We start from the raw sequence: 10225 nt of genomic DNA, 5'->3' as shown, positions 1-10225 counted from the left end.
AGCAATGCGAATTTGTCTATACTTTTTTTTTTTTTTAAGATTTTATTTATTTATTTCACAGAGAAAGAGACAGCAAGAGAGGGAACACAAGCAGGGGGAGTGGGAGAGGGAGAAGCAGGCTTCCTGCCAAGCAGGGAGCCTGATGCGGGGCTCGATCCCAGGACCCTGGGATCATGACCTGAGCCAAAGGCAGACGCTTAACGACTGAGCCACCCAGGTGCCCCTATACTTTTATTTGTTTTTTTTTTTAATTTTATTTATTTGAGAGAGAGAGCAAGAGAGTGAGAGCGAGCATGAGCAAGGGGGAGGGGTAGAGGGAGAAGCAGAGTCCCTGCCGAGCAGGGAGCCTGACGTGGGGCTCGATCCCAGGACCCTGAGATCACGACCTGAGCCCGAGGCAGACGCTTAACCAACTGAGTGAGTCACCTAGGCACCCCGTCTATACTTTTAGAAAACAAGTGTATTTGTCACTAAATATTATCTTCATATTGAAAAAACAAACTGTTATGTAACTTACCTCTTCTGGTCTAAGTATAAGAAGCTAGGGAATATCCTGAAGGAACTTGTTCATCTGGTAGTAAAGTCAATAAAGATTTTGATCGCATAGATTCCAACTTGAATTATGCAACAAGATTGCTGGCTAGAAATAGAAGACCAGACTTAGCCTCCTGCCTATCACAAGAATTTCTTCTACCTTCTACATCTTAAACACAGAGAAGCCTGACTTCCTATAGCCTTTCAATTAAGAGCATGGGCTATTCTGTCCTCACAGCAGTCATGGTAACTACATAACCAGAAGTCTAACTATTTCATAACTGTGTTGTGGATAATTTTTTTTGAAGATATATTTATTTATTTGAGAGAGAGAGAGAGAGAGAGAGTAGGGGTGAGGGGAAGACAGAGATGCAGTGAAAATCTTAAGCAGACTCCTTGCTGAGCACAGAGCCCGACACTGGGTTTGCTATCCTGACCCTGAGATCATGACCTGAGCCAAGAGTTGGACGCTCAACCAACTGGGCCATCCAGGTGCCCCATGGATAAATTTTTAAGCAGCCCTCTCTGCAACTCTCCACTCCCGAGAGGAGGGGGCATAGCTTTGAAGCTGAGTAGAATTGGATGGAATAGGGATGAAGAATAGACCTAAAGGCTTCATATGTGGGGACAATATGGTTAAGAGTAGAGTCTCCCACCTGTTTTTTGTTTTTGTTTTTGTTTTTAGATTTGCTGGAGATCATACTTTTTATTTTATTTTTTCCCCAAGCAAGTTCTCAAAAAACTGGTTAAGGACTCAGAATTGTTTCTCTCCACGGAAATCTTTAGTAAAAAGTGAAATATTTATGCGATCTGAAGAGAAACCAGAGTATGGAGATCATACTTTCTTTCTTTTTTTTTTAAGATTTTATTTATTTATTTGACAGAGAGACACAGCGAGAGAGGGAACACAAACAGGGGGAGTGAGAGAGGGAGAAGCAGGCTTCCCGCCAAGCAGGGAGCCTGATGCGGGGCTCGATCCCAGGACCCTGGGATCATGACCCGAGCTGAAGGCAGACGCTTAACGACTGAGCCACGCAGGCACCCCGAGATCATACTTTCTAATGCGGTACCGATCAATGGTGAGAACCTTACATTAATGCTCACAAGAGCCATTTGAGAGCACTAAGCCATGAGTATGACTCTGAAACATACTTTCTTATAAACTGTTGGGTTTTTTGTCCCCACTAAATGTATCTGCATATAACATAAAAAACAACTGTTTGATTTAGGAAACCTAGTTAGATTTAGTAGAAGAACAAAAATAAGAATCTCTTGAACTGAAAATCAAAGTCAATGATTTGGTATTATAACAGTAGCATAGACCAAGACACTGGTATGAAAACTTTCCACTTTTTTTTTTTTTTTAAAGGAGAACATTCTTCTTCTCTCCATGTTTTTATTCTCCTTCTTTGTCCCTGAAACTTTTCCACTTTTTAATGGGTTGATATTTTACTGACATAACTAACTAACTTTATTTTTGTCAGTTGACTAAATTTTACCAATTACGGAGCTGTTTTGGTGTTGTACAGATAAAATCCCCAAATAAACAGTAGTTGGAGGGGACTTGGGTGGTCTGGTCTTGTCTGGTCCTATATATGGTTTTTGTACTTCTCTAAATGAAGAGGAAGGAGGATTCCATCTGATTAGCCCTGGTGGGAAGCTGTATTCTGTACTAGTCAGAGATGCTACATGATCTTCAAAAGGAGTTACAGGGATTGTGGTGATGTGGTTTGCAGGTCACCTCACTGGATATTAAGATCAAACCATGCCTGGAGAGTTCGACTGTTTCTGTTTACCCAGTACTCCCAGGCTCATAAACCCCCCATCTTGATTATTTATTTTTCGTTGTTTGAGTTTTCTTTTTGGTTTTAGGAAAATGTCAAACGTTGAGGGAAGGGGTGTTGCTTGGGTCATGACTTTAACATATTCTTTGACCAGTGCATTATCAGAAAACCTTTTCAGGAATTCTTCATGCTGGGAGCAGTTACTAAAAAAAACCCAACTTAAAAAAATATATACATTTTATGTTAATTTTCACTTCTTAAATATTTTTTTTCGGTTTGCAAAGATAATACTGCTTGTGGAGAGGTTAAACAATATAGAATAGGTTAAAGAAAAAAGAAAAAGTCCCTAGAAATCCCACCATGCTGTCAAAGACTTCAGTGTCTCTCTTCCATGTATATGTGTATGCACATGCAGGAGCATAATGGAAAGCACATGCCATAACTAATTTTCCTCCCCACATCACAAATAGAAACATTGGGGCATAATTTAACATGGTAGTGGTAGATATTAAATGGTGCTCAAAGATTTTTAGTTTTAATTTCTGTCCTGACAGTTGTGAAATTATAGTTATATAGATGAGTTCACGCACTATCATATTCATGTACATCTTTGTGTGTCTGTCTCTATTACATTTAGGGTGGTTATAAAAATTTCCCCCCTTTGGGGGCTTCTGATTATTACATTGGGTTTTTTTGGAAAATATTGTAAGGGGTGCTTGGGTGGCGGTTGTTAAGCATCTGCCTTTGGCTGAGGTCATGATCCTAGGGTGCTGGGATCTAGCCTCGCATTGGGCTCCCCGCTCTGGTTAGTGGGAAGCCTGCTTCTCCCTCTCCCACTCCCCCTGCTTGTGTTCCCTCTCTCACTGTCTCTCTCTCTCTCTGTCAAATAAATAAATAAAATTTTTTTTAAAAAGGAAAATATTATAAAAGAGATGGGGAATACATTGTGATGTGTACCTGCCATTTTCAACAGGCAACATTTTAGGGAGACCTATCTGTAGACTTAGAAGGAGATTATGTATATATAATATATAATATACTATATAATAATATATATGATATAACATATATATATTATATATTCCCTGATGCAAATGTTCTATAATTTATAATCTTCCAACTTGTATTTGATTGTAAAAGTAATATATGCTTGCTTTTTAAGATTTTATTTATTTATTTGACAGAGAGAGACACAGCGAGAGAGGGAATACAAGCAGGGGGAGTGGGAGAGGGAGAAGCAGGCTTCCTGCGGAGCAGGGTGCCCGACATGGGGCCCGATCCCAGGACCCTGGGATCATGACCTGAGCCGAAGGCAGATGCTTAATGACTGAGCCACCCAGGTGCCCCAATGCTTGCTTTAAAGCATTTTAAACCACTATAGAGCGACTGATGAATTACTGAACTCTACATCTGAAACTAATGATGTACTATATGTTGGGTAATTGAATTTAAATAAAAAAATAAAATAAACCACTGCAGAAATGTACGAAGTAAAATGTAAGTTTCTTCCCCCTATTTTCTCCACTCCCTTCTAAGAGTATCTACTATTAATATTTGGTATGTATCCTTCCAGACTTTTTTACTTTTGGTACAAACAAAAGTAAGCAATATGGTTTTTATTTTATTTTTATTTTTTAGATTTATTTATTTATTTAAGAGAGAGAGAGCATGAGTGGGGTGAAGGGCAGAGGGAGAAACAGACTTCCTGCTGAGCAGGGAGTCCGCTGTGGGGCTTGATCCCGGGACCCCAGGATCACGACCTGAGCTGAAGGCAGACGCTTAACCAACTGAGCCACCCAAGTGTCCCAGCAATATGGTTTTTAACTTTTTTTTACAAAAATGAGTATAATATGGTTCTGCAACACTCTTTTCAACCAACAATATACCATGATACATTATCAAAGTATGTATGTTTTTTAGAAATGGGTATTGGGACAGAGAGAGAATGTTAAGCAGGCTCCGTGCCCAGCACGGAGCGGGATATGGGGCTCCATCTCACGACCCTCAGTTCATGACCTGAGCTGAAACCAAGAGTAGGACACTTAACTGACTGCACCACCCAGGCGCACCCAAAGTATATATTTTTTTAAATGACTGCATAGTATTCCAGTGGTATGGACCTATCTTCTTCTTCTTTTTTTTTTAAGATTATATTTATTTATTTGAGAGAGAGAGAGAGCATGAGCAGGGCAGAGAGGAGCAGAGGGAGAGGGAGAAGCAGGCTCCCCACTGAGCAGGGAACCTGACCTGGGGCTCGATCCCAGGGCCCTGGGACCACAACCCCAGCAGAAGGCAGATGCCCAACTGACTGAACCACCCAGGTGCCCCAGACCTATATTTTATTAACACTTAGGGTTTTTCCCCCAATTTTTACCTATTATTTTTGTTCACTTGTCTTATGAAGAGTAAGTTCATTTAATATGTTGATACATGAGACAAAATGCCCTCCAGGACAGTTATGCTATTTTATATCTTTACCAAAAGTGCTGAGAAGACCTATTATCTGGACATCATATATATTTTTTTCTTCATCAATTTGATGAACAATAAATACAATCTCCTTGTTGGTTTTATTTATATTTCTTTAATTGCTAAAGAAGTTAAACATATTCTCATATGTCTATTGACCGTTCAGCTTTTCTTTTATAAACTGTCCATTCTTATGCTCATTTTCCAATAGAAGTAATTGACTTTCTCTTATTAATTTATAAAAGTTCTTTCTATGTTGGAGAAATCGGTTATCTATCATAAGAGTTGCCAGTATTTTCCCAATGTATTTGTCTTTTAACCTTGTTTATAGTAATCTTTTTCCATACAGAATATACAAAAGTTGCTTCTGTTTGTGTGTTTTATGTGTGTAGTCAAATTTATCAATCTTTTCCTTTTGGGTTCCAGGGCTTCATATCAAGCCTATAAAAATTCCTTATTACCCCAAGATTATACAAAGTACTACCATATTTTCTTTCTAGAACTATCATGCTTCCATGCTTCTACATTTAATTCTTTAATCCATCTGGAATTCATTTTGGTATAAACTGTGAGGTATGGGTCTAACTTTATTTTTTTCCCAAATAGTTAGCCACTTGTTCTAACAGCCTTTATTGAACAATCCATCTTGCCCCCACTGATTTTAACCGTCTAATTTAGTGTATACTAATTTCCCAAATACACTTGAGTCTACTTTTGGATTCCATTGTGTTCCCTTGATCTGTCATCTATTCCCATGCCGATAACACATTGTTTTAATTTCTGTAGCTTAAAGATTTTTTTTTTAAAGATTTTATTTATTTATTTGACAGAGAGAGAGAACACAAGTAGGCAGAGTGGCAGGCAGAGAGAGAAGGAGAAGCAGGCTCCCCGCCGAGCAGGGAGCCCGATGCGGGGCTCGATCCCAGGACCCTGGGATCATGACCTGAGCCGAAGGCAGACGCCTAACCGACTGAGCCACCCAGGCGCCCCTTAAAGATATTTTTTTAAAAGATTTTATTTATTTATTTGAGAGAGAGAATGGAAGAGAGAGCACGAGAGGGGGGAGGGTCAGAGGGAGAAGCAGACTCCCCGCTAAGCAGGGAGCCTGATGCGGGACTCGATCCTGGGACTGCAGGATCATGACCTGAGCCGAAGGCAGTCGCTTAACCAACTGAGCCACCCAGGCGCCCTAAAGATATTTTCTAATATCTGGTAGGATTACTCCTTTAAAAATATTTTTATTTTCACAAGTTTTTTTTAAGATTTATTTATTTGAGAGCGAGAGAGAGCAGTAGGGAGGGGCAGAGGGAGAGGGAGAGAGAGAATTTTTTTTTAAAGATTAATTTATTTATTTGAGAGCAAGAGAGAGATTGAGTAGGAGGGGCAGAGGAGAAGGGAGAGAGAATCTGAAGCAGACTCCATAATGAGCACCTGACCAACACAGGGCTCAGTGTCACGATCCTGAGATCATGATCTGAGCCAAAATCAAGAGTCAGACGCTTAACTGACTGAGCCAGCCAGGTGCCCCTAAAGTTAACCATTTTAAAGTGAACAATTCAGTGGCATTTAGTACATTCACATTGTTGTACAACCATTACTTCTAACTGGTTCCAAAACATTTTCATTACCCGAAAAGGAAACATCATATCCACTAGGCAGTTTTCCCATTCTCCCGCAACACACAAATTTTTTTGAAGATTTATTTGTTCATTTTAGAGAAAGAGGGCGGAGCTGAGCACAGAGCCCCATGTCAGGCTCAATCCAACCACCCTGAGATCATGACCTGAGCAGAAAATCAAGAGTCGACGCTTAACCGACTGAGCCACCCAGGTGCCCCTGCACACGAATTTTTAACACAAAAAATTGTACTTTTATTATAAAATCACAGGCTTCAGATCCACCATGTATTAAGGAAGATTAAAATTCAAGTCCAAGTTCAGTATTCTAGAGAAGTCTTTCCTGATTAAGACCATTCCCCAGCATGCCTCTGTATCCCCCATGCTGCATCCCCAGTAGCCCAAGACTTAACTTGGATTCTTTTAATCTACTGCTAAATTGCTTTGTGATTTTTCTCAAGCATCTGTGACTTGTGTTATGTCTCCTCAACAACCTTGTAAACCTGCTACTTTTTTCCCTCCAGCCCACCCTCATAACATCTGGCACTAGCTTTACACAGTCACGGGCTCATTAAATTATTGTTGACTGATTGTTATCAAACTTCCCTATTGGACTCAGTGGGGTGTCAGGAGACTGCCTGGAGTGTGATTTAAATGGGAATTAAGAGGGGATTCAACACACAATGTTTTACTTTCAGGTAATGTACTACTCGCTGCCATTTATTAAGTGCCTATTAATTGTCCTGTCATACACATTGCCTCATTGAAAATTCTTACAACAATCTTCTGGGGTTGAGGTTTTCTGATGATATTCACTGAGGTTAAGTAGTTTGCCTAAAGTCTCTGGGCTTAATGTCAGATCCAAGCTTTGAACCCAGGTTGGGTTCTAAATAGCACCCTCTACCATGCTTCATTGTCCATGTCGTCTGTCCGACAAGAGCTACCCATCACGTTATCCCGTTCATGCTTTTACTCTCATTGTTATAGTCAGATTTGCCCTGAGGGAATATCTAAGTCCTCCTGCTGAAGTGTAAGATGAAATACTCACGAAGCACCAAAGAATCATTGCATCTCTCACAACCTTACTTCATGCCCTGGCCCAGCTGTCAAGGATCAAGTTCATTCCTTGCTTTATAATGTTCTGTGTTCTGGATGGGGGCCCGTGCCGGCTAGTCCAGGTGTCATAACTGTCACCTTGGCTAGAGCTGGAGCTGGTACGTGGAGTTGAAGCCAGGCGCAGCCCCCACCACAAGGATGGGAGACATCATTTTCCTAAAGGGGACAATCCCAGTGGGTGCCTGGAAGTTTTATCTTGTCCCAGTCTTCCCACAGGTGACATCTCCCTCTTTACTTCTAGAAAATGTGTGAAGCTCGGGGATGTCAGAGAGCACTTTGGAGAAATTTAGTGTAAATGAAATCAGAAACATATGGATTGGCTTTACTGCAGAGGAGACTCACATTTTAAAGTAGGACGGAAAATATATGGGACAAAGGACCAGATGGGCTTTTAAGTACGGCATGGCAGGGTTGGGATATTTCAGCAAATTCTAATCTGTTGGGCACCCCAGCCCAGCCTGCCCCTCACAGCTGCAGAAAGACAGCCACCTCTGGGATGGGAGAGTTCTGGATCTGTGTTCTCGGAGGACAGAGGCCCTGCATTTGGAAGTGGAAGGCATGGATTCGTGGTGCAGCAATGCCTTTTAGCAGCTCTTGTGACCTTTGTGACTGGACAAAACACTTGATCCTTGTAGATTTCTTCATCTGTTTAAAAAAAGGAGGGGCTTATTGAATGACAGCATATTTGCTGCCCACTTGTATGGCTTTGTGATATCATGGTTCCAATTTGCTATAACCTATTAAGCCATTATCATCATTTAGATGCATAATAAAGACTTTAGAGAGATAATAAGTCATGATAGTGAACAACTTAGGTCAAGTGGACTGACAATTTTTTAAAATTGCTATAAGACCTCTCCCTCAAGGGGATGTTAGATAAGAACTCACATCAATTACTATTTTTATTAAATGACCATTTCTCAGCCCGGATTCCTAGGTGACCTAGTCATCCATTTAGTAATAACAGGACCCGGTTCTCCATGCTGAGGGTGAGTGTGCTCTGGGTAGTGAGGGTACGTCTAGAGCACCAGGGATAGTGATGAGCTAAAAGCCCTTAATGCTGGAGGGAAGCTTAGGAATCATTAATTTCCAATTTCCTCCTTTTCCAGATAAACAGAATGAGGCCCAGAGAGACAAGGCAATTTGCTGGGGCTCAACCTCAGCTTTTGGTTCTTAAACTCTAGTGATGTGATAAAAGAATACATGAGGGGCGCCTGGGTGGCTCAGTTGGTTAAGCAGCTGCCTTCGGCTCAGGTCATGATCCCAGGGTTCTGGGATCGAGCCCCATGTCAGGCTCCTTGCTCAGCAGGGAGCCTCCTTCTCCCCTGCCTGCCGTTCCCCCTGCTTGTGCTTGCTCTCTGTCTCTCTCTCTCTCTCAGTCTGGTTCTCTCTGTGTCAAATAAATAAATAAAATCTTTAAAAAAAAAAAAGAATACATGAAAATAAACTAATTGAAGAATGCTTTGAAAACATTATCAAATAGGTCACTTTGCACCCATTTTTCTTCTGATCTCAGGGAATGCAGAGATAGCTGATGCCTGATTGGTAAGTTAGGGAAGACGTGGCTCCCACAAAATCCTCATCAGCCCTCTTGACAGCTTCCAGTTGTCTCCCTTGCATGGAGGCATTTCTCAGATCTCAAGCTTTTGATAACAAGGAGTTAGAACTGGTCATCTACAGTGAGCCACGGGCCTGGGTAGCTCCAAATGTCTCTTCCCCATCCTCTCACCCTGGGAGATATGAAGGCTGATTTCATTCCCAGAGGAATGACTAAGTGATCCTTGGACTCAGATCAGCATAGGGATAAGTACTATTAATATGTTCATGGTTATTTCTGTAAGCCTCAAAAACATCCCTGGCCAGGCAAGAGATAGGAAGATAATGGAAAAACCATTGTCAAGTTATAAGAAACCCGCACCCTGAAATGGGTCTTGTCCTAATTGGGAAATCGAGACCAACCCTCTTGACTTACAATGGTTTTGGCTGCATTTTTGCTGCTCTTTTCTGTCTGGGGGACTTCTTGACCCTTGAGGTGCAGCTCTCTACCTGGTGCCGCACCTGTTGCTGTCCAGTTTCCCAGCCTGGATTCCTGCTCCCTGACACTTGATTTCTCAGACTATGCTTGGTCTGTCTACCCAAACTCTGCTCCCTGCTTTTTTCTGTCTGCCCTAGGACCTCTGGATTTGACCTCTTGCTTGCCTAACCCATGGGTCATTCATGCCTGCTCCTTCCATCCTTTACTCTCTACTCAGGATATGAGTTTTTGTTCCCACCACTGACTGAGCTCCCTTCCCTACTTGCCCCTAACTGACACCTTTTACCACGGAGCCTCGTCACTACTCCATTTCTGGGGTGACTCTTCCCTGCCACACCCTCGTCTGACATTCTCCATGCCTAAGCTCCAAATGGACAAGAACGTGAGACAACTATTTGCCAGGTACCCTGCCTTCATTATCATCCCCCAGGGTCATGTGATGCCCCTACTGGGCTGTGGCTGCAGGACCTTGCCTCTCTCTCATGGCCTGTATCCCCTCCACAAGAGCAAATTATCAACGGGAGAGTTTCAGACCAGTTGTCTTGAGTGCAGCAAAGCTCTTCAGTCCTCCCAACTCTCCTGGACCCCATGCTCGGCATGGGGGAAAACAGAACCCGGAGGATTCTTCTCCCGAGCCATCCACAACGGCACCAAGAGGAGCAAAAGCATAA

The 10225-nt window shown here is 42.0% G+C and overlaps 1 non-coding gene across 1 annotated transcript; it reads right to left on the bottom strand.

Annotated features, from left to right (window-relative positions):
* Positions 1 to 1247: 1247 nt before the first annotated feature.
* LOC116627032 lies at positions 1248 to 1364 on the bottom strand. Its single transcript, XR_004298401.1, has one exon. It is a non-coding gene; the product is annotated as a U5 spliceosomal RNA (small nuclear RNA).
* Positions 1365 to 10225: the final 8861 nt, after the last annotated feature.

The sequence above is a fragment of the Phoca vitulina genome, unplaced genomic scaffold (assembly GCF_004348235.1).
Source record: "Phoca vitulina isolate PV1807 unplaced genomic scaffold, GSC_HSeal_1.0 scaffold92, whole genome shotgun sequence".
NCBI classification, from domain to species: domain Eukaryota; kingdom Metazoa; phylum Chordata; class Mammalia; order Carnivora; family Phocidae; genus Phoca; species Phoca vitulina.
Note: the sequence above shows the minus strand (reverse complement) of the source record. Positions and strands in the feature narration are given on the sequence as shown.